The following is a 21,432-nucleotide window of genomic DNA, read 5'->3' on the forward strand; positions in this document are numbered from 1 at the left end:
CTGTGGGCCATATGTAGAATATATCCAAGTGATGAGAGCACAGGCACCCCAAGCTTGAAAGCATGGCTTCCAAGTGCTCTGCTTTTTAAAAAGCTTTTAGAAGACTGAGAACAGAGGGAAAAAAAAAAAGAGAGAGACTGGCTTTAGACTATGCATTGGATGTTATTTTTATTGTATACATGTGTCAGAAGCAGAAAGCAATGGAGAGCAATTTCCTTATGTTTGCTCACATGAAAAGGTTCCCTGGAGTGAAGTCTATAACATACCACATGAAAGAGGGTTTTAACTCGTCTTGAGGACTCAAAGTTTAGAGATGCAACCTGAGGAGCAGGTAGTACATGGTCTTGAATGGCTGTCCAAGGATGTGCTAGGGAAATGAAAATGCCTTCCTGTGCACAAATGTAGTCTGTGAGTATGGGATGCCTTGCACGAAACCTGAGCTCAGGGCCACACTGGTCACACTAAGACAAAGAAAAAAGGGACGTAAACAGTGAACCTAAGTATGCAGTGCACCTTGAAACAGGGTGATTAAAGGAGTTCTGCTCTCTCCACAAGCTCCAACAGGTCCATGAGTTATTCTAGTCATGTGAAATTCAGCCTTGCCTCACCTTCTTCCCTGGGCAGCACAGCTCAGGACTGTTTTCCACCTGAGTCTCTTCCTTAAGCAACAAAGAAGGTTTTTAATAAAGGGTAGGAGAGGAAGGGAGGAAGAACTGTTATTTCCTTCATTCTAAATAAACAGGACACCCTGCTCTGAGCTTGCCTGGAGATAAGGACACAATCTGCCAACTACATAAATATATCTTCACAAGGAATGCACAATGCTCTCTACATGCACAACCATCATCAGCAAAAGGAGAAACAGTGGTGCCATTGAGAAGCCCCACGAGCAGTGTTAGCTGCCTGCCTCTTCCTCTCCCATGAATGATTTCTTGGCAGTGATAACAAGAGCCAAGGAACTTGCAGCTTGTGTCATGCATGGAGGCACTAGCTGCGTGCTTCCTGTGCCATTAGTGCTGGCAGTCCTCAGAGGATACTGGGAGGGAGAGCAGGAAGAGGGGAGGCTTTTGCACCAGGACTGCCCTGAATTGCAGTTACAGCAAAGTTTTCCCTTGGGATTGCAAGGTGCAGCCTCCAACTTCCCAGGTACTTCAGCAGTCAGACTTCGACCTGCTGCCTCCCCCCAGCTCTCAGGCTCCCTGCCGGGGCTGTGCGCATCAGGGTGGAATGGCAGCACGGCCGAAGAGTCACAAGCCGGGATGGTGGAAGGACCACCTGGAAGGAGGCCTGGAGAGAGCAGAGCGCTTGCTCAGCAGACCCACGCCCAGCTTTGATGGAGAAAATATGGATTTCCTAGGGAGCTAGAGAGAACAGTCTGGAGATTTTGCAACCGAGAAGCTTCTGAAAGTTGCTGCAATGGAAGTGGGGTTGGGTTTGCTCTGCAAAGAGGGAAAATGTGCTTTAATCTTTCATCTCACACAGCAGATGTGAGTTTTTTCCATCTTGTTTTGGTTTAAAATTTAGTGTTCTGATAAAATTCAGCTCAAAAGATCGGAAATCTATGGTTTTGGCATGCTCTGCAGTGTGACTCAGTCCAATGAAATATCCCATCATATCTTGCTCTCTTCCATTGCCCATACCAAAGTGTTGCTGAGCTCTTTGCTCCCAAAATAATTAGCTAGCAGTGAAACCACAAGGGCACAACTCAGCCACTAGCTTGTTTCAACACAAAGCGTCGGGTCTTTATTCCAAATTGTAATGATCTTGCACCATAGTGCACCTGTGGTCGGTTATGTAGATATAGCAATATGGCTTCGTGCTTGACATAAGCTGACTTGGCCAAACTTAGGCTTAGGGCCTGGCGCTCGGAAGATCTCACGATGTTACGGAAAGCAAGGGTTAACAGAAATTAAGGTGAGTCAGCTGTCTTACTTTGAAGAATCAGTACCTAGCCATGTGGGGTGGCATTGTTGCTGATTGGTGGCAGAGCAAGCTTCCGCATTCGAAAGGAGTATAACTGTAGTGAGCAGTAAACAATAAACGGCACTCCAACCATGTTGGTGTTACGTGGTTTGTCCCCTAGCGGGGTAGGATGGCCCCAGAGAGCCGATCTCTGGGTGAACACGTTTTGTTGCTGGAGCCCGGAGACAGCTATGAGCTGAGACCGGAGACAGCGGCTGGCAACAGGTGGTGACCCCGACATGATCCCGGAGGCGGAGGAGGATGCTGCAGGCAGCATGGAGACCACGGTGAAGGTGATGAAGACCCTAGGCAAAGAATATAGGACTTGTATCAAGTCGGTTGCCATAAGAGGGTGCCTGGATACTTTAATCAGGCGGGGAGTGACTGGCTCCCACATACAGATATTTAAGGAGGAGAATTGGGATAAATTAAAGCAGAACTAACGCAACGGGCTATGGCTGGAAAGGCGGAAGAGCTAGTCGTATTCGGGAAGATTCTAGCTATCCTAGAGCTTGCCAGGGAGGACCGGGAGGGCTGGCGTGCACTGCGAGCATTTCTGGGTCCTAACTCCCACGGGCAGTCTGGGAACCCTGATCCTTTTGCTGTCCTGTCTGAGGATGGAGGACGAAAAGACCGAGGCAGGTAGCGGAAGGGTCGATCGCTGACTTTCCCACCGAAAGGCCCCTCGGTGGGGAGGAGGAGCGCCATGAGCGAGAGCTGCGTAATCCGCCGCCTATGTATCCGTGGGAAGAACTACGGGAGTTGGGAAAGAGAAAGGATCATAAATAAATTGCGGGGAAAGTCTAGGAGGATCAAGAAAAATGGATTCGGGAGTTGTTGCTGGACTGGCTACCTGGACAAATTCTTCCGAAGCTCACAGAGGAGCAAGAGGAGCAGGGAGGGGCAAAAATGCCATTAGATAAACCCTTAACCGCTGCGCCACCTCCAGCCACAACGTCTGGAGCTCATGGGGGTTGCAAGATAAAGAGAAAAATAAGTGGACCTGGCGTCCTATAGCGCCGGCCATAGAAGAAGACTCCTCGGAGGAGGGAGAAGTTGAGGAGGAAGCGCAACTGAGCCTAGTACTCAGAAAAGTCCGATCGGAGGGAGGAATGGGCAGGAAGTTGCAGCAGCTGCTAACAGAAGCAGAACAAATAATCCAGGATCAGAAAAAACAATTGAAAAAACAAAGGCTGGCCCTGAAAGATCTTGGAAAGCGATGAAAGGAAAGCTTAATGAAATAGATCTCCCACTCACAAATTGGCGCCTCATAGCTAAAGAATGTGCCCTTGATAGTATTCCGCTTACAACACAATGTGTTTCCAGTACGAACCATTCAGGGGGAGAGGTTCAATGGGAACCGTTAGATTAAAAATGGTGCAGGCGCTGTTTTTAGTGCGTCAGAACGAAAGGCCCCATCATTTACAATGGCGAAGCAGGGATTGCGGGAGTCCTACGAAATTTTGTGAATAGGCTCATGCAATCCCTGGAGCAAGCTACTGATAAACAGACCCTCTGCAAGTTTTCGATTTGGTGCAGAGAGAATGGGCCCACCTAGTATTCGAATCCGATGTGAAAGCCAAAAGGAAAGTGGCCGTTGGAGCCATGGCAGCCTTTGCGAGCACTTCAGGACCGGGACCGCCACGCCACCGAAAACGGCTGATGTTGGACATCCATCGCCAAACCTCCGCCCGTTGCCTGCCTCTGTGCCTGCACCTGCGGCGCCTACACTGTCTGTGCCCCCAATTCCAGACCCGCCCTGTCGCACCTGAAGAACGGCCTGGCTGGGTCCAGGACTTGTTAGATCGCCTTGAAAAAAGGAGAAAGGGGGGCCGGGGAAGAGAGGCGAATGAGATCAAGGAGACTTATGTTGCTGAGGGCTTGACAATAGCCAGGAGGGAGGTGCAGAGGAATTTGATCTGTCTTTTAAAGTGGGGGTTGAAGAACTGTAATGCTTTAAGTGGGACAGAAACCGTTATTAGGGCTATTATTTCTATTTGCTATGTTCATCTCTATTATGTGTTGTATCCTTTGTATATTGATGCTGACACGAGGTATGGTCGAAAACTGGAAATTTGTATGATCTGTAGAGTAATAAAACTATTGTGTGAAATAGAATCCAAGACCCTGAGAAAGAAGATGTTTGCCTGCCCAGGCTGAGAGATAAGGAGCATGGAGGCGGCTGCTCAGCCAGGCTCACAGCCGACCTCCTCCGAAAGCAGTTGAAGGCGGCTGCTCGACCAGGCTTGTAGCCAACTTAACTACAAACATCCTCTAAATTAGTTTGAAGGTCAAACACCCGAGAGGGAGGGAGATGAGAAAGGCAGGAGCCTCAGACTGACGGCTGGGACCACTTACTGGCATGCGCACCTGCGCACCCAGGAGGGATGGTTATGTGACTGAAGGCGGAGTTTGTCCGCTCCCCGGTCTGCCTGCTGGCACGTACTGGCCCTACGTGGCAGGATGCACCGGGCTTAAACAGACAGTGCAGAGAGAGGGGGGTGAGACTCCTAACACTGAGGCCTACGTTGTCTCTGCGGGGACGCCCACCGAGTTAGGAGCCTATCGGCAACCCTCTAATCTGCCAACTCGAGAGAATGTTCAGTCTCAGTGTCCTGCCGACAACCAGTGGAACTCACTAGTGAAGTGCACAGCTACGTGAGGTCGTGCCACTGGATAGAAACTGTGTTTGTGCTGTTTGTGTTTGTGGTCTTTAGATCTCTATTGTATAATATATATCGTCAGAGAGGGCTGAATAAGCACAACAAGAAAGTGCAGCATTTGAAAGCGGGAAAGCCAGGAATAACTCAGACTATGGCATCCCCCCCAACTCCCCTGCCCACCCCCCCACCGATGGAGGACTGGGAGCTGTACTCTGACTTGTATCCTTGGAAAGAGAGGAAACCAAATTGAAGCTATGCAAACATAAATAGAAATGGAAATAGAGAACCTTCCAAAATGATTGGAACATCTTAATAATTGATTTAAAAGATTGTTTTTTCACCATACCGTAGCATCCTGAGGACCATGACATAGTGGAACATATGAACCAAACGCTGAAATGCCAGCTACAAAAAATGAAAAAATTGGCAAGAGCAGTATATGTTTTAAATTTTTGAGGTTACCCCAGGATGACCTAGTCCCTCTGATGGTCAAACATGGGGCTGGGCTAAGGGGAGCCCTGACAGAAGTAAAATTAGGTCCGTGTAAGGTGATGCTGAGAGACCGGAACACGGGAAAATGGACGGGACCTTTAGACTTGATAACCTGGGGAAAAGGGTTTGCCTGTGTCGTTACAGACACTGGAACCAGATGGGTGCCAGCGAAATGGGTGAGACCTTGGCTGGAAGCAAACTCGCATACATCAGACGTAGCAGGCAAGCAGCTGGTACCCTAACTGTGGAAAGTGTGAGCCTGCAGAAGGAAAACATGGAAGGAAGAAGTGCTACTGTTATTATTAGCTGTATATTGTGGCTTTTAGGAGGTAATGTTGCTTTTAACGCTATTATAGAAGCTGATGCTACTTTTAACGCTAATAGATATGTTATGCTTCTTAGACGTATCGTTAATTATATCCAAATTAAGAGTTATTGACTTTGTGGGACAGCAGATCAATTTGATGCACTGGTGTTAGGTATTCCTCTAAGCAACTGGACAGGCCTGAATCCATATAGCCTACTCAATACATCATATCAGTGTAAAAAAGGGGAAATTGTGGGAGCATATCTAAGTAACGGAGACTTCCTGATAGAAGACGGATACAATGAGCCGGACTAAGACCAAGGCGAAAAGATCGTGGGAAAGTCACCAGCTGCAAGAACACAGAAGTAGGAGAGGAAGAACCTGTAAACAAGTTTATCAGTACAGGATAGAGACTGTGTGCGGGCCGATCATGTAAACGTGTGCCCCGATATCCAGGAACAATGCATCCATCGCCTAGGATAGCTCATCTCCACCCGGTGGGCAGGACGGCGATGCTCTGAGCTTCCGATACGCCTCATGGTCGTCTCCAACCCAATCTCTGTGTTTGCCCTCATCATGCAGTGGCAAAAGAAAAAAGGGGGAGAAGACAATCATCACTACACTTATCGCTTTATCATTCTGGAATGGGTATTTTTAGCAATGCAACCAAAAAAGAGTGTTCAAACTCAAATGGAAGCGCTTAGTGAAGCAATCAAAAAGGCATTAGATATGTGGCAAATGGACGTCACGCATGTACCTGAATTTGGACACCTCAAGTATGTCCACGTGTCCATAGACACCTACTCTAAGTTTGTGTGGGCCATGGTGCAGACCGGCAAAAGGGCCCTACATGTCTGCAGGCATCTAACCACGTTTTGCGGTCATGGGCTCGCCCGAGCACATCAAGACAGATAACGGCCCTTGCTTTCGATCTAGACAAACACAAACATGGGCGGAAAAATGGGGCATCTGATTGAAACATGGAATCCCTTACAATAGTCAGAGACAGGCTATTGTTGAACGCGCGCATCGCACTCTTAAACAGCAGTTAACTCGGCTTGGGGAGGGGGAAGAATATACAGGTGGCATACCTCAGAAAGAACAGCAAAAACTTTTAAGTCAAGCCCTTTATGTGATAAATCACCATTGCCGTGGGGAAGAATCAGTAACACCTATAAGCGCTCATTTCGGACAAGGAGAAAAAGATAAAAGACCACTGCCAAAGGTGCGGGTAAGATTTCCTGGAAATGCAGAATGGGAAGATGGTTGGGAGTTGAGGTTGTTAGGAAGGGGATATGCAGCTGTGCAGTTGAATGATCTAATAGAATGGGTTCCAGCACGATGTATTAAACCGGGACTAACAAAACAGCAGAACAATCTATCTCACACAGGTGCGCGCTGGAGTGATGATAACCTTCCTTCTAATAATGATCAAGATGACTGACGGAGGGTCCTGAAAAGATCCAAGACTGTACAACTGTCACTATGTGCAACAACAGAATGTCTGGGCTATTTCCTCATCTGTGGTAACCGAGCTTGGAATGGGGACCCCACTAAACCAATTGGAGGGCCATGCACAGTTGGACAGGTCAGTATGACCATGCCTTGGGTTCACCCAAATGCAACACAGCGGGTGAGGACCCGACGAGAAGCAGGTAGTGCAGTATTGACAGAACAGTACGACGACACCGTAAAACTATGGAATTGGTGGGAGGCTTTCTTTACGTCTCTTTTTGTACCAGGAGCAGCAGCTGCGCGCACACACAAGAAACCTCAACACTCTGGCCTGTTGGGCAGTAAAGCAGGCTAATGCAACCAGCCTGGTTCTTTCTGAGCTCGCGCTTGACCTCTCGCAAGTTCAGCATGCTGTACTACAAAATAGAGCAGCAATAGACTTCTTGTTATTGGCGCATGGGCATGGATGTGAAGACTTTGAAGGAATGTGCTGCGTGGACCTCAGTGATCACTCTAAGGCAATACATCAGCAAATTCAACAGCTGATGGATCACACCAAAAAGATACAGGAGGATCTGGGGTTTTTGGTCTGGATGGACTCACGGACCTTTTCGGACTAGGGGGATGGCTAAAATCTATAGTTAAGACAAGAATCATGCTCTGTATTATCGTAATAGTAGGCGCTGTGATGCTTAGTTGTGCTTTACGCTGCATAAGACAATTAATAACCGTCCACATATTACAATTTCTGTTAATTCCGCAACGCAAGAAGCAGACACTGAATAAACGCTTGCATGGGGAGGGGGAAATGTGGTCGGTTATGTAGATATAGCAATATGGCTTCGTGCTTGACATAAGCTGACTTGGCCAAACTTAGGCTTAGGGCCTGGCGCTCGGAAGATCTCACGATGTTACGGAAAGCAAAGGGTTAACAGAAATTAAGGTGAGTCAGCTGTCTTACTTTGAAGAATCAGTACCTAGCCATGTGGGGTGGCATTGTTGCTGATTGGTGGCAGAGCAAGCTTCCGCATTCGAAAGGAGTATAACTGTAGTGAGCAGTAAACAATAAACGGCACTCCAACCATATTGGTGTTACGTGGTTTGTCCCCTAGCGGGGTAGGATGGCCTCGGAGAGCCTGACCTCTGAGTGAACACGTTTTGTTGCTGGAGCCCGGCGACAGCTATGAGCTGAGACCGGAGACAGCAGCCGGCAACATGCACCCTTATGCTTTGGTGAAAAGTTCATTCTTTCTGAACCCTGGCAAACAGCTTGGATCAGAAGAATAAAGAAATTTCATCCTTGTGACTGTTTTCTACAACAGAAAATTGCAGGTTAGGCATAGCTAACAATTTTTCTCCTTTCTCCTCCTCTTTGCCAACCAAATATCTATGGCAGATTTACTAGGAAATGCAGAATAACAGATGCTACCACTGAGAAATATGTTCTTCTCATTTAAACCCAGATTACCTATACATCATCTAAGAAAAAGTTAAAAAAATCCATAGTAAGTTCTGTGCAAGGATCCTTTTAAGACACTGAGCTCCAAAAAAATTAATGAGGTCTTCCCAAAGCACAGGATTAGCACCATATCTATTTGACAAATATGGTGCTTGCTTTAATCTGCAAGTGTTTGGAAGATGTCTGCTTCTCAAAAATGCTCAGGGCTGTTATACCTTAAAATGAGAGATGACAGTGAAAAGTGATGGGAAAAAGGTGGAAATGTTGTTCAGGACACAAGGATGGTTCCTGAATTAAGCCCCTGCTTTATCTGCAGGGATTATGCCTCTTCTCAAGCATTAAAAATATTTTATGCCTTCTAATTTTACCCAGAAGAGAATGAGCTGGTTGAAGATCCAGGCTCTTTTTTTTTTTTCCCATCGTGGGCAGGTATGTGCTACACCCATCCCGCAATTACCGCCTGCTCCAGGCCTCTTGTGGAGGAGGATTGTAGTTTGCCAGGATATTTGAAACAGCCCTCCATGTCATTGGGAGTGCTCCTATGAAAGCATTCTGGCTTTCTAACTGATCCAAAATCAAATATGTGCCTGCCAGAGAGAGGCTAATCCCAGCTAAAGATGAAAAATGCCTTAGATCTCAGAGTCCATCCCCCTGCTAAGGTAGGCTATAGCTCCTGATAGGCACATATATCTCTGCTGTGCTTCTTGATTTCTCTGCAGGATGCATGCCAAGGGCTTTTATCACCAATCCAGAGGGGAATCTGCAATAGAGAAATTCCAAACCAGCATCATCAAATGGTACACTTTTTTTATTCCCTCTCTCATTATTTCTTCACATTAAACAATTCATTGACTTTAATTGTGTTCTCCTCGGGCAAAGAAGACTGGCAAATTTCAAGATCATTTTTGTTATGGGTTAGGTGAGTTTACTTACCAAGCATACTTTCCCAAGTTCTCTGAACGTCCTACTCATTGTCACTAACAAAGGCCTCATTCACACACAGTACTAAATGGGTTTGAGACGCGGTTCAGGACTGGCCCAGGGTTAAGGTTTTCAAACTCCCCTTCTGTCTGCTGCTGTGCCATCCAAGGTCATCTATGGTTAAAGAGGATGCTTAAGTCTCTATAAGGGGAGGACTTGCCTACAGGAAGGCTTAAGCGGAATTGCGATGACTTAGAACAAACTTGCAATCCCCAACATTGCTATTTTTGAATGCAGCAGCCTTAAGATATATCCAGTTCTGCTCCTTAGCATGCCCAAGTCTGACACACACTGTGCAGTCCCCATGTTTCTGTGTGCAGCCCGTAGCTGTTCCCTTGCTAACACAGGAGCCCCTGGAAACAGGAGTTGTGGGATAGGTTCCAGTCAGCTCCTGAGCGTGAAGGGTGGGAAGACATTGTCCTGTGTTCTGGTTGAATGTAGACCCAAGATGAAGATAAGATGAAGTGAAAGACAGTCTATAGAAGAGAGAGAGGGGATGAACCTTGGGTAGGAGATAAAGCTTCAGTAAATTTCTTCAGGATGAAGAGAGAATTCAGCCTGGGCCTGGGTGCCGTGGTCTCCACTGTGGAGGTCTAGAGGTTTCTAGAAAAGGCCCTGAATTTGTCCTCAAAGGTTTGAGGCCATGCTGCAGGTGCTGCAGCACTGCGGCAGGCAGAGTGCGGGCTGGAAAACCCCCCTAGGCAGGGAGTGGGACGCTGGGAGCTGTGGCTGCCAGGCAATGTCCTAGAAGAGCCTTTAAATGGAGGCAGAGAAAAAGCTAGAGAGAAAAACATAGCTGAACGCTCTTAAGGTAGTAAAGTCACTTTTCCACTTTGCATAAGTATAGAAATAGAGCCGCCTGAAAACTTGGCACCAGAATTTGGTTTGTGCCATGTACTTGGCATTACCTGGGGATAAGGGATGTGTTTGCAGCTCGGGTCTGGTGGAAGCTCCTCGCTCAGGCCAAACAGAGTCGGGAGCACCACGCTTGGAGGAGTCTGAGCTAAGCAACCTGCCTGCAAAGAGGAATAACAGGGAGGGCAGGCAATAAGCCTGAGCTGACTCTGTGCAAGTCACAGGGATATCTCTGAGTCATTGCCTAGAAATCCTGCGGAGCCCATTTTATCTGGGATTTCCATGAGGGGGTGTCCCAGCCAGGATCCTTCATAATAAAGAATAGAGTGCACACTTAAATAAAAGCTGTTGAAAGGATTTTTTTTCCTGAGATTAGCTATGAAAAACAGTTGAAATTTTTGGTCTTTTCTGCCCTGGGAAAGTACAATCCGACTGCTCAGAGAGAATGCGGAGTGTGCAATTTGGCCTTTCTGCAGCCTCTTCGCCACAACACAGACTATGCCTTAAAAGCCACAATATCCTCTTATCTGAATATAATCCATGGGGCACAGCTGCTGTGGATGGGGGTCACAAAATTCCACTGCACTAGCATTTTGAAAGGGAATCCTATAAAAAAAAGCCTGTGACATGGCTGTGGAGAAAGGCCTTGCACTCTGTCAATGTCTTAGCATGAAGCAAGCAGGGAACATGGGTACAAATGGAGAGTGGGCTTTTCTTGGCATTAGCCACAATGACTGCAGTTGTCTAGGGCAAGTCTGTGGAGGAGGCTGAGTGGATAGAAGACAGACATGTTAAAGGGAAGTGTGTTCCTACATAATAAGACATTGTAACATATGTTAAGGGGGAGAAAAAGAGAAAAAAAGAGTCCAGGGCTGTGAAAGGATTTCCCTGGCAAGGGAGCAGGACAGGACATGGCTCTGGCTGACCGATATCAGCTACTGTGTCTTTGTGGGCACAGGGCTCTTGCACTGCACCGGCCTCTGCATCAAGTCTAGTTAGAAAGCCTGAGTTCTCCAGGCTCTCTCTCATCTGTGAAAGAGTTTGGGTTTGTTTGTCCCCATGAAGCTGCTGTTCTTTATTTACTCTAATTTTAGCATATGTGTCAGCAGCTGCAAATGTAAATGGTCCCATTTGGTATCCAGTGTCTGGAACAAAAAGTGGCCCACGTGAGGTATGTTAGGCTTCCCATCTCTGCACGATTTAAGGAGCAGATGAGTAGTAAACAGTTTCTGCAAAGTATGATATTATGAGAAATTGCATTGCTCTTTATTTTTTCCCTGAGAAATTTTGGATGAAAAGTGTAAAGTTCACACATAAGTATTTCCTTGCAGAACTGGGAAACAAAGGATTTTGTCTCTGGGCTGCAACATCAGACCTAGAGAACAAACCTACATGAACGAGCTCCCTGATTGGTGTTAGTCTTTCACCAAAACGGAACAAAATGAACAGCGTAGGCTAGAAGCACAAGATAATGCAGCAAATGGTTTAATGTTTGCTTATTTGGGGAAATACTTTGAGGTAATTTTCAACAAAAATAATAATTGTAAAATACTTCTTGTGTTACTCTTTTTGGGAGATGCAGTGTTGTCCAGAGCATCCTAGCACAAATATGGATGATTTGTGTCTTTCATCAAGACAGGGTACGGAGCAAGTCAGCAAGCCCAATAAGTTGAATTTGGGTGGGAGTTTGGAATGATAATTAAAATGTCAATAAAATAACATTATCTATCTTATCTGTGTTCTTGTTTTAATTTTGAAATTTAATTTTGTGCATTCCAAACTAGCAATGCAGATATGATCACCCAGAACACTGGTGATCTTTGTTCTGTTAATTCCAGTGAATGAGAAATAAAGATCTCTGCAGTAACTGAGTAAGGCCTAATAATGATCCTTGTGAGGGTGAACAGTAAGCCTATAAAAGACTGTGCCAGGAAAGGGAAGCAATGTGTGACGGATATGCTGCTTCCCCAGCTCATCCTGACTTCTCACACATAGCCCTGTTCAGGTGTTAACTACCACATTATCTGATCCTGGTAGTTGCCTCCCTCATTTCTTCCCCCACCCAGACATTAACCATCAATAACAGTCCTGATGGCCCTATCCTGATGGGGAGATAAGGCTAACTGTGAGTACACCAGCCAACAGTCATTTCTGAATTGAAAGAATGACTATCAGTCAATCATCTTATCCCATAAATACGGAGACAGCCCAAGAGCCCATTGAGCTCTCCTTGCATGGCAGTGGGCTGCACGCCAGGATCTCCCCTTGAGCAGGGATGCCTCTCAAGGATACTCCTCGAGGTCAAGATCCTTCCCATTAAGATCCTTCCCACTACAGATTCGTGGTAAGTGACTATAGCGTGTCTTTCTCTTTCTGAATTTGTAAACCTTACTTTGTGCACAAATCCCTTAGCCATAAACCGTTGACCAGGTCTGGGACTAGGACTGGATCCAGCTGCACCCAGAGTCCTCTCAGAAGGAGTTTGGAAAGCAAGGGGGTCCAATCTGAACTTCACGACCCAACGGGAGGGTGTCCTTGGTAATTCTGTGTGTATCTTGAACCTCCATGCAGTAACTAATAAGTGACCTTGCCATAGAATCTCGTGAAACCATTGTCATTACCAATAAAACCTATTCCTATTTCTTTCCCACGAGTGAAGTGCATTGTGTCACTCACCCCCAACACCACTCGTTCCATGACACAATGACAAAAATATGTCAGGTGAGTAAACGAGGAATTCAGTGCCCTTACTTGAGTATTGGGTCATACAGTATTGTATTCACTTATGAATGGTGGTGTTCTTATTGCCTACCTCCTCATCTTCAGTCATGAACACATTGCACCCTCCAACTCCTTCTCCACGGCAGGGTTGGTTCCAGAAGTATGTCACATAAGTACTGATGATCCTCACTCACACAGCAAGCTGACTTCCCTAGGAAGCACAACTTAGCACAACTTTAAACATCATTGAAGAGTTGTCAACAGGAATCCTATAATCCTATAAGGATTAATAATCCTATAATCCTATAAGGAATCCTATAATCAGAATAACTCTGCATGCTCAGTGAGGAGAGTCAATGCAGGTCATTGGCACAGCTGTGCTGCTCACGTTGTCTTCATCATTGTTAAACACTGACAGAAACCAATGACGATATAAAAATTATCAGTACCCACATCATAGCCTCTGTGTCTAACGTCTGCACTCCTGGGATGTCTGAAGACAAACTGAGATAGAGCCACACAGGAGTCCATTGCAGGGACGGGCACCATCCCCGTCTCTGCCCTGAATGCGAGAAGGAGCAGATGGAAGGGGCAGAGGAGCTACAGGTTGTCCCTGTGCCCCCTCACAAGCTGAATGCTCTTCTGAACTGCAGTCTCACTGTAGATTTTCCTTGCAGTGTTATTTTAAAGCATGGTGAATAAATCACAAAGCTCTGGGACTTCATGGCTGAATTGCCCAGTGATCATTCTTCATCAGCAATCATGAGATGACATCTCTCACTTTGAATAAGTCTCTGGTTCTATCCTCAAACTCTTTCTCCTTTTCCAGGGTCCCTATTATCTGCAATTTTGCTTGTTTTCCACCTGACCTTGGATTTAGATATAGTCAACTAAAATATAGCTCATGCCAGCTGAGATATTTATTACTGGTCTGCGTACCTTGAAAAAGCTATGTCACTGCAGCTTTGATCAACACCACACATTTACAAACCTGAATTTACTTTTGAAATATGAGTTGATGCTGACATTTGTCATTGGGAGATTAACAATATTTACATTTATTTAAATCAGCTAGTTTATTCAGCTAGTTTATTATGTGAATATTTGCTGGAGTATAAACAATCATGTGACTGGTGGTAGCAGGATCATACTACTACCATGCATACATCCATACATACATTCATCATCACTTCCCACTTTTTAAATCTGTGAATATCAGTGTTTCTTGAATTGTAGCAGAAAGAAATGGTTATGCTGAAATGCAAATCACAAAATATTTGATTTGTTATATGTTATCCTCTGTTTATAAAAGTGTCAGTCAAGCAGATAACTGAACATACTGCATACCCACATAGCTTGTAGGTCTGATAGCAAACATTCAATAACAGCTTGTGAATTATCCATACATCAACATTGTTTTCATATGCTAAAAATATTTTTAACTGTCAAAATCAGATCATTACTTTAACAAATAGGGAAAGTACTCAAAATGACATTATGAAACATTCCCAAAAAGTAATTTTACTAATTCCATGCTAACATGATAACTGAGATTAAGCTGAATCAATCTACTTTTGCAAGTTAATACACTATTTAATTCATCCCCTGGGCAAGGCGGAGGTCAGGGCTGGAAGAACAGCTGCCCCATCCCAAATCCCACCCTGACAGCAAACCCACCTCTTTTTTAGGCTAAGCGCATCTAGCTACAACCAGTACATGTAACCTTACCCTCCCTGCCTCAGTTTCCCCATACTTAAAATGGTGCTATTGCCCCTACAATGGGTCCTTGTGTTGACTAATGAGTGGACATCTGTAATGTGCTCTGCAGAGGAAAGGCGCTGCATACTCAAAGCACCAAGTATATTCATTTCTTAGAACAAAGCTACTGTAAGAATATAGAACTTGTGCCATGTACAGTAGACATTTCTGGCATAGTTTTTACTGAGGCTAATATAATATTCATAACACTGCTAAAGGACTATTTGTTGGACAAAATGATTTTGCTACTGGCATTTATCTATAGAAAAGTTTTTCTGTTTTATGCCCGCATTCTAGCATACAATTATAGTAATAACATCTAGTCCCTCACTTGAAGTGACTGCTGCCAGTATTATGAAATCATGGCAATGGTTATAAAAATAAAAGAGGTCATAACCCCTACACACACACACACACACACAGTAGCTGATATCAAATAGCTCTGGTGGGAAAATGCAGACCTTTAAACTTTCTCTACCAAACTCAATGCATTCTGTATTTAACTTATCCTCTAAAACAGTTTGTGTTATGGGAATTTGAAAACTGCATATAACCATGGGAAAAAAGTGTGCCCTTAATTAGCTACTGAGTCTAGCTCAATTTAAGCAAAATAACAACCATTTCTTTGTGCTAACTATTTTTAATGATATGCATTACATGCATCAGCCTGTCCTTATGCCAAGGCTATTCTAGCATCAACTCCTGTTCCAGTTTTGGAAAAGAGAAGTACCAGGAAACATCTGCATGAGGATGCTTTTTCATGTCTACCAGGCCAAGAACATTTCTTTCTCAGGAACAAAGCCAATTATCCTAAAATCGCAGTGGCATCAAGCAGAATATGTTCAGGCTTTCAGGTGCCTTCTGGAAAAGCAGGAGGGGGCCTGGAGGAAAAGTAGAGATAGGTAGGAAAGGCTACTGCCTGTATTTCTTTGTGGATACTTCTCTAGGTGCCTCTGCAGTGAACACCCTTTTCTACACCTTTTCAAGTAGGAGGAGAGAAGGCCACTCATCACTCTTAAAAATCATAGCTTCAGATTTTCACTCTGGCCAACAGAGGACAGTTTGAAGATATGGTCAGAGAATAAGAAAAGGAGTTAGAGATAAATTAAAGTGAAATACTGCTGCATTTGATAGTATTTTTCTGTTCCTTAAATCCCTCATACCCTAAAGAGTATCAAAGGCAGTTAATTCAAAAGTACAATTCCCAGCACGGTCCCAAGTGGGCTTCATCATACTGTTTTCTTAGGTGAGGCCTTTGGAGCCAATGAGAGAAAAAAAAAAAAAAAAAAAAAACACCAATCTCTAATTTTCACTCTTCTTTAATGAAAGTGAAAAAAAAAGAAAAAAAAAGAATAAGCAGTGTGTTTTTGTGTGGAAGAGAAGATAGCAGGAGCAATATGCCAAACGTATAAAAGACGATCAGAAGCCGTGATGAAGGACGGAGTTTTTGGAAAATGCTAAGGATGATAAAATCCTCACAAGAAGGAAAAACTGGAGACTTCTGCTTTTTTTCATAGAATCATAGAATTGTTAAGGTTGGAAAGGACCTCTAGAGATCATCTAGTCCAAACCCCCTGCACACACAAGGTCACCTAGAGCACGTGGCACAGGACTGCGTCCAAGTGAATTTTGAAGATCTCCAGAGAAGGAGACACCACAACCTCTCTGGGCAACCTGTTCCAGTGCTCTGTCACCCTCACTGTTGCAAATTTTTCCTTAAGATTCTGTGGAACTTTTGATGCTTCAGTTTCTGGCTGTTTCCTCTAGTTCTGTCAGTGGCCACCACTGAAAAGAGGCCAGCCCCATCCTCCTCACTGCCTCCCTTGAGGTACTTATAGACACTGCTCAGATCCCCTCTCAGCCTTCTCTTCTCCAGGCTGAACAGGCCCAGCTCCCTCAGCCTCTCCTCATAGGGCAGATGTTCCAGGCCCCTGATCATCCTTGTGGCCCTGTGCTGGACTCTCTCCAGCAGCTCCACACCCCTCTTGTACTGTGGGGCCCAGAACTGGACACAATACTCCAGATGTGGCCTCACCAGGGCTGAGTAGAGGGGCAGGATCACCTCCCTCGACCTGCTGGAGACGCTCTTCTTAATGCACCCCAGGATCCCATTGGCCTTCTTGGCCACAAGGGCACACTGCTGCCTCATGGTCAACTTGTCATCCACCATGACACCCAGGTCCTTCTCTGCAGAGCTGCTCTCCAGAAGGTCAGTCCCCAGCCTGTACTGGTGTCTGGGGTTATTCCTCCCCAGGTGCAGGACCTTGCACTTGGCCTTGTTGAATTGCATGAGGTTTTTCACCTCCCAGTTGTCCAGTCTGTCCAGGTCCCTCTGGATGGCAGCACAGCCCTCTGGGGTATCGGCTACTCCTCCCAGTTTCGTATCATCAGCAAACTTGCTGAGGGAACACTCTGTGCCTTCATCCAGGTCACTGATGAATAAATTGAACAGGACTGGACCAAGGACTGACCCCTGGGGGACACTGCTAGCTACAGGCCTCCAACTAGACTCTGCACCGCTGATCACCACCCTCTGAGCTCTGCCATCCAGCCAGTTCCTAATCCACCTCACTGTCCACTCATCTATCCCACACTTCCGGAGCTTGCCCAGGAGGATGAGGTGAGGGACGGTGTCAAAAACCTTGCTGAAGTCCAGGTAGATGACATCCACCGCTCTCCCCTCATCTATCCAGCTGGTCATTCCATCATAGAAGGCTATCAGGTTATTCAAGCATGATTTCCCCTTGGTGAATCCATGCTGACTACTCTTGAGCACCTTCTTATTCTCCATGTGCCTGGAGACAACAGCCAGGATGAGCTGCTCCATGACTTTTCCGGGCACGGAGGTGAGGCTGACTGGCCTGTAGTTGCCTGGGTCCTCCTTCTTGCCTTTTTTGAAGACTGGCGTGACATTGGCCTTCTTCCAGTCTTCCGGCACCTCCCCCGTTCTCCAGGATCTTTTGAAGATGATGGAGAGCGGCTTAGCAATAACATCTGCCAACTCCCACAGCACTCTCAGGTGCATCCCATCAGGGCCCATGGATTTGTGGATGTCAAGTTTCCTTAGGTGCTCTCTGACCCAATCTTCCTCTACCCATGGCAGGTCTTCCTCTCTCCAGGCACCTTCTCTGGTTTCTAGGGTCTGGGAATCCAGAGGGCTGCCCTTGGTAAACACTGAAGCGAAGAAGGCGTTCAGTAACTCTGCTTTTTCCATGTCTTTGGTAACCAGGGCACCCATGCTGTTCACCAGCGGACCCATGTTTTGCCTAATCTTCCTTTTACCATTGATATATTTGAAAAAGCTCTTCTTATTATTTTTAACATTTCTTGCCAGATTTAATTCCAGTTGTGCCTTGGCTTTCCTGGTCACATCCTTGCGTTCCCTGACAACCTTCCTATATTCCTCCCGAGGAGCCTGTCCTTTTTTCCACTTTCTGTATAGTGCCTTCTTCTGTTTGAGTTTTGCCAGTAGCTCCTTGCTCATCCACGCAGGCCTCCTGCCCCCCCCCCCCCCCGCCTGACTTCTTACTTATAGGGATGCACCGCTCCTGAGCATGGAGGAAGTGCTGCTTGAAAGTGCTTGAAGTGCTGCTTGTGCTTTTGATTCATTCAGAAACAGGAAAATATAGAAAATCAGTGCAAGGTGGCCAAAACCAGGTTAAGCTTAGAGGACAAATCAATAAAGCCAAAAATATGGTGTCAGATATTGCTCTTGTTTATCCTGGGGTAAATCCTGAATTAGTCCATTGGGACAACTCTGGGTTTGCTTCAGCACAACAGAAAGCAGAATGTGGTCCTTGCACAATATGTCCAGATGTTCCTTTTTTATGATGAAAATGTGACCGATTCAAAGAGATCTCACAGACTGATGAAATCCACAGCCTCCACCCTCTCGCCATGTAACTCTATTCAGAGAAGTTACACCAGAGACAACCAGATCTTTGGCTCATGAAATACCTTCTTCAATGTTTTAAATTGTAAACCTACTATACAGGACTGTTTGTGCTTCAGTATAGCAAATCAGAGGCTTCACAGGGCCTTTTGCAGAGCACTGATCCAACAGGAACCTTCATGCTGCCTAGGACAGCAACATTTTCCCTTGGTTCTTACCTTATCTGCAGTCTGCAGAGGCAGCCAACAGCCTGAAGAAGCAAATATTCCCCCCTGTCCCTCCTGGGCATCGTGCCAGTGGCAGATAACCACCAGACGGAGGAGTCATTATTTGCCCATTACCTGCCTGGTGCAGGTGTGCAGCCTTTCCTTCTGCTCTCTCTCGCTGCAAGGCTCTGGCTGGATGATCTCATTTTATGTGGAGTCCTTGCACTTTGTAAAGAAGCCCAGAGATACAGAAGGGATCCATCATTTTACACTCCCATGCTAAACTCTGGCAGTATATAAGCAGGTGCTCAGACATGCCGGAGATCCAGAAAATCAAGGTAATTACCAAATAAGATGGATGGTGGGTTTGACTCTTTGCACTTTCACGGATGTGCTCATGCTTATCCCAGGAGACAAATACTGCCCAGACTGTACAGTGTGAAGGATCTGGGGAGTACAAAGGACGGGAGGAGTAAACTTGTAGCATCCTGCCATTTCCCTTCCCTGGAAAACCCTCCGCCTTGTGAGGCTGCGGGAGTGTGAGGAATCCTGAGGAGGCCCTGTAGTGCAGACAGCTACTAGTACTTGCTGCCATGTTTTCTGCCTTGCAAACCAACACCGGAGCACACTAGGATCTGCCCAGGGATGGTTGGACCTTCTCTAAGAAGGGAAACTTGTCCTTTGGGATAGGGCTGGCTGGGAGACCACATGTCCTGGGCAGCTGTATGGTATGCTGTGATTTAGCCCTCACATGCTTCCTCAGATGGTCTTCTGTGGCCTGTCCCCAGCTCTAAGTCAAATCTGACACACAAGCTGTAATCTTGGCTCAGCAGCAGTGGCTGTTTCACTGCTGTCTCCCAAAGATGAGGCAAAGATGCTCAGCCCTCCATGCTCTACCTCTGAAGATCTAAGAGGTTTCTGATTGCTCTTGCCAGGGAGCTTCCTCTAACTGTCAGCCCATTTGCTCTACCTTCACTCAAACTTTCCAGCTCCTGGCATAATGCAATTTCTTTGCTCTCCCAGATTTTTAGCCAAGAAAGCTTCTTTTCTATGTTCGGTCATTTGATACTACAGCTGTAGGGCCTGATTCTGATAGATTTGGAGTCCTTTATGGTGCTCAAAATGCCTTTGCTTTAATAGGCAGCTCCAGGACTGGTCTTACCACCTCCAGGTTTGGGCAAGTGAAGCCAAAGGGCACAGATGGGCTGTAGCACTTTGGTTACAGCCTTGCTGCTGCAGAAGTCTGTGACAGAGTCCTGTTGATTTCAGTGGATGCAGGTGCAGGCTGCTTCCAACTCTTACAAAAAAAAAAGACAAAATAAAATTTTAAACTCAGCAAGTCGAGGGCACTTTTCCTTTTTTAAAAAACTATTATTAATTAAAGAAGTGCATCAGTGAAACAATACATTGTTTGGGTTTTTTTTTTTGGATGCTGGAACAAGCGTCCTTGTCCTCCAAGAGAGGATGGGCATGCAACTGGGCTCCCCAGCACCGTTCTCCCCCTTCCTGCACTGCATCCCGCCATCAAGGTGGCACTGGGCTGATAGGACCAGAGGGTTAGGGAGAGCCAAAGAAAAGGGGCATAGTTTGTGTGCCAGTGATGCTGCCACAAATCAATTCACATGTATTTCCCTTGCTAACTCCAAATCTCCTTTCAGTTGATCAGCCTGGGCACTTTAAGATGGAAATAAAACTCCCATCTGGAGCCAACAATCCTATAATTTGGGACTATCTCAACCTCCTGCCTCATGCTCAGGCCATGGAAGCGTGGCACAGCCTGGCAAACCACACATGGTGTAGGACATTGGGTTTAAGCCTGATCCCTTGGGATAAACTTCTCCTATCCACCACCTATCTGAGCCTATCTGCACCCCTGCCCTTCACCTACTTGTTGCTTGCAGAAATTAAGATGTTTGGTGCAAACACTCTTTCTGGTTACGTGTTTGGATGGTCCCCAACATGACGAGAGCAGACCTTGGTGGGAGTCTAAAGAGGCTTCTGCAACATGCTGGAGCAGACCAAGAGACATCACTGGTCTCAGCACGCAGGCAGCTGAAATAAACTCTCCAGGCCCTCGCTACGCCCCTCTGCATGGCTGCATAAGCAACAAATGTCAGCAGCAGCAGCAGCAGCAGAATTACTTAGCGTGAAATATAGAGAGAAGCTCAGATACCTAGGGAGAAAAAGTTGAAAAAGTTGGACGCAGACTTTAGATGCACAGCAAAGAGACATGGAAGGGGGGACAACACATGACATTGCCTTTGGCCAAAATCTACTTCTCAGGGGAGTGTTCAGCAAAACAACAGCCATAATCAGCACAAAGTTCTCCAAGTTGTTGCAGGGGATGATTGCACTGATTAGCCTTGAAGTTAAAACCAAGATTAAATGTTTGGATTGATTCTTGATAGCAACTGAAAATACTGCCCTATGTGGTAAAAGTGCAACTTGCATTCAGTGGGAAAATGTGGATTTTATTTTCTTCAATTGCAGTGGTTAATCTTGGGAGCCCAATTTAATAACACTTTTTGCAAGCACAGTCCGATCCAGATGTGGTGTGTTATTGTGCTCTTTTCAGGGTTGCTGGGCATTTAGTCCCCTTTTAAAATATATTAATGATGTTCACATAAAAAAGAACGGATCTAAAAGATATTGGTCCAATGCTTAATTTCTAACATCTTCCA

At 45.8% G+C, this 21,432-nt stretch overlaps 1 pseudogene; it reads left to right on the forward strand.

The window, feature by feature from the left end:
• The first annotated feature begins 6,307 nt into the window (after nt 1–6,307).
• Nucleotides 6,308–7,499, forward strand: LOC148592908 (uncharacterized; annotated as a pseudogene).
• The last annotated feature ends 13,933 nt before the right edge of the window (nt 7,500–21,432 follow it).

Source organism: Tinamus guttatus, unplaced genomic scaffold (genome assembly GCF_059628265.1).
Source record: "Tinamus guttatus ecotype Peru unplaced genomic scaffold, ASM5962826v1 Tinamus_guttatus_pri_ptg000482l, whole genome shotgun sequence".
Lineage (NCBI taxonomy): Eukaryota > Metazoa > Chordata > Aves > Tinamiformes > Tinamidae > Tinamus > Tinamus guttatus.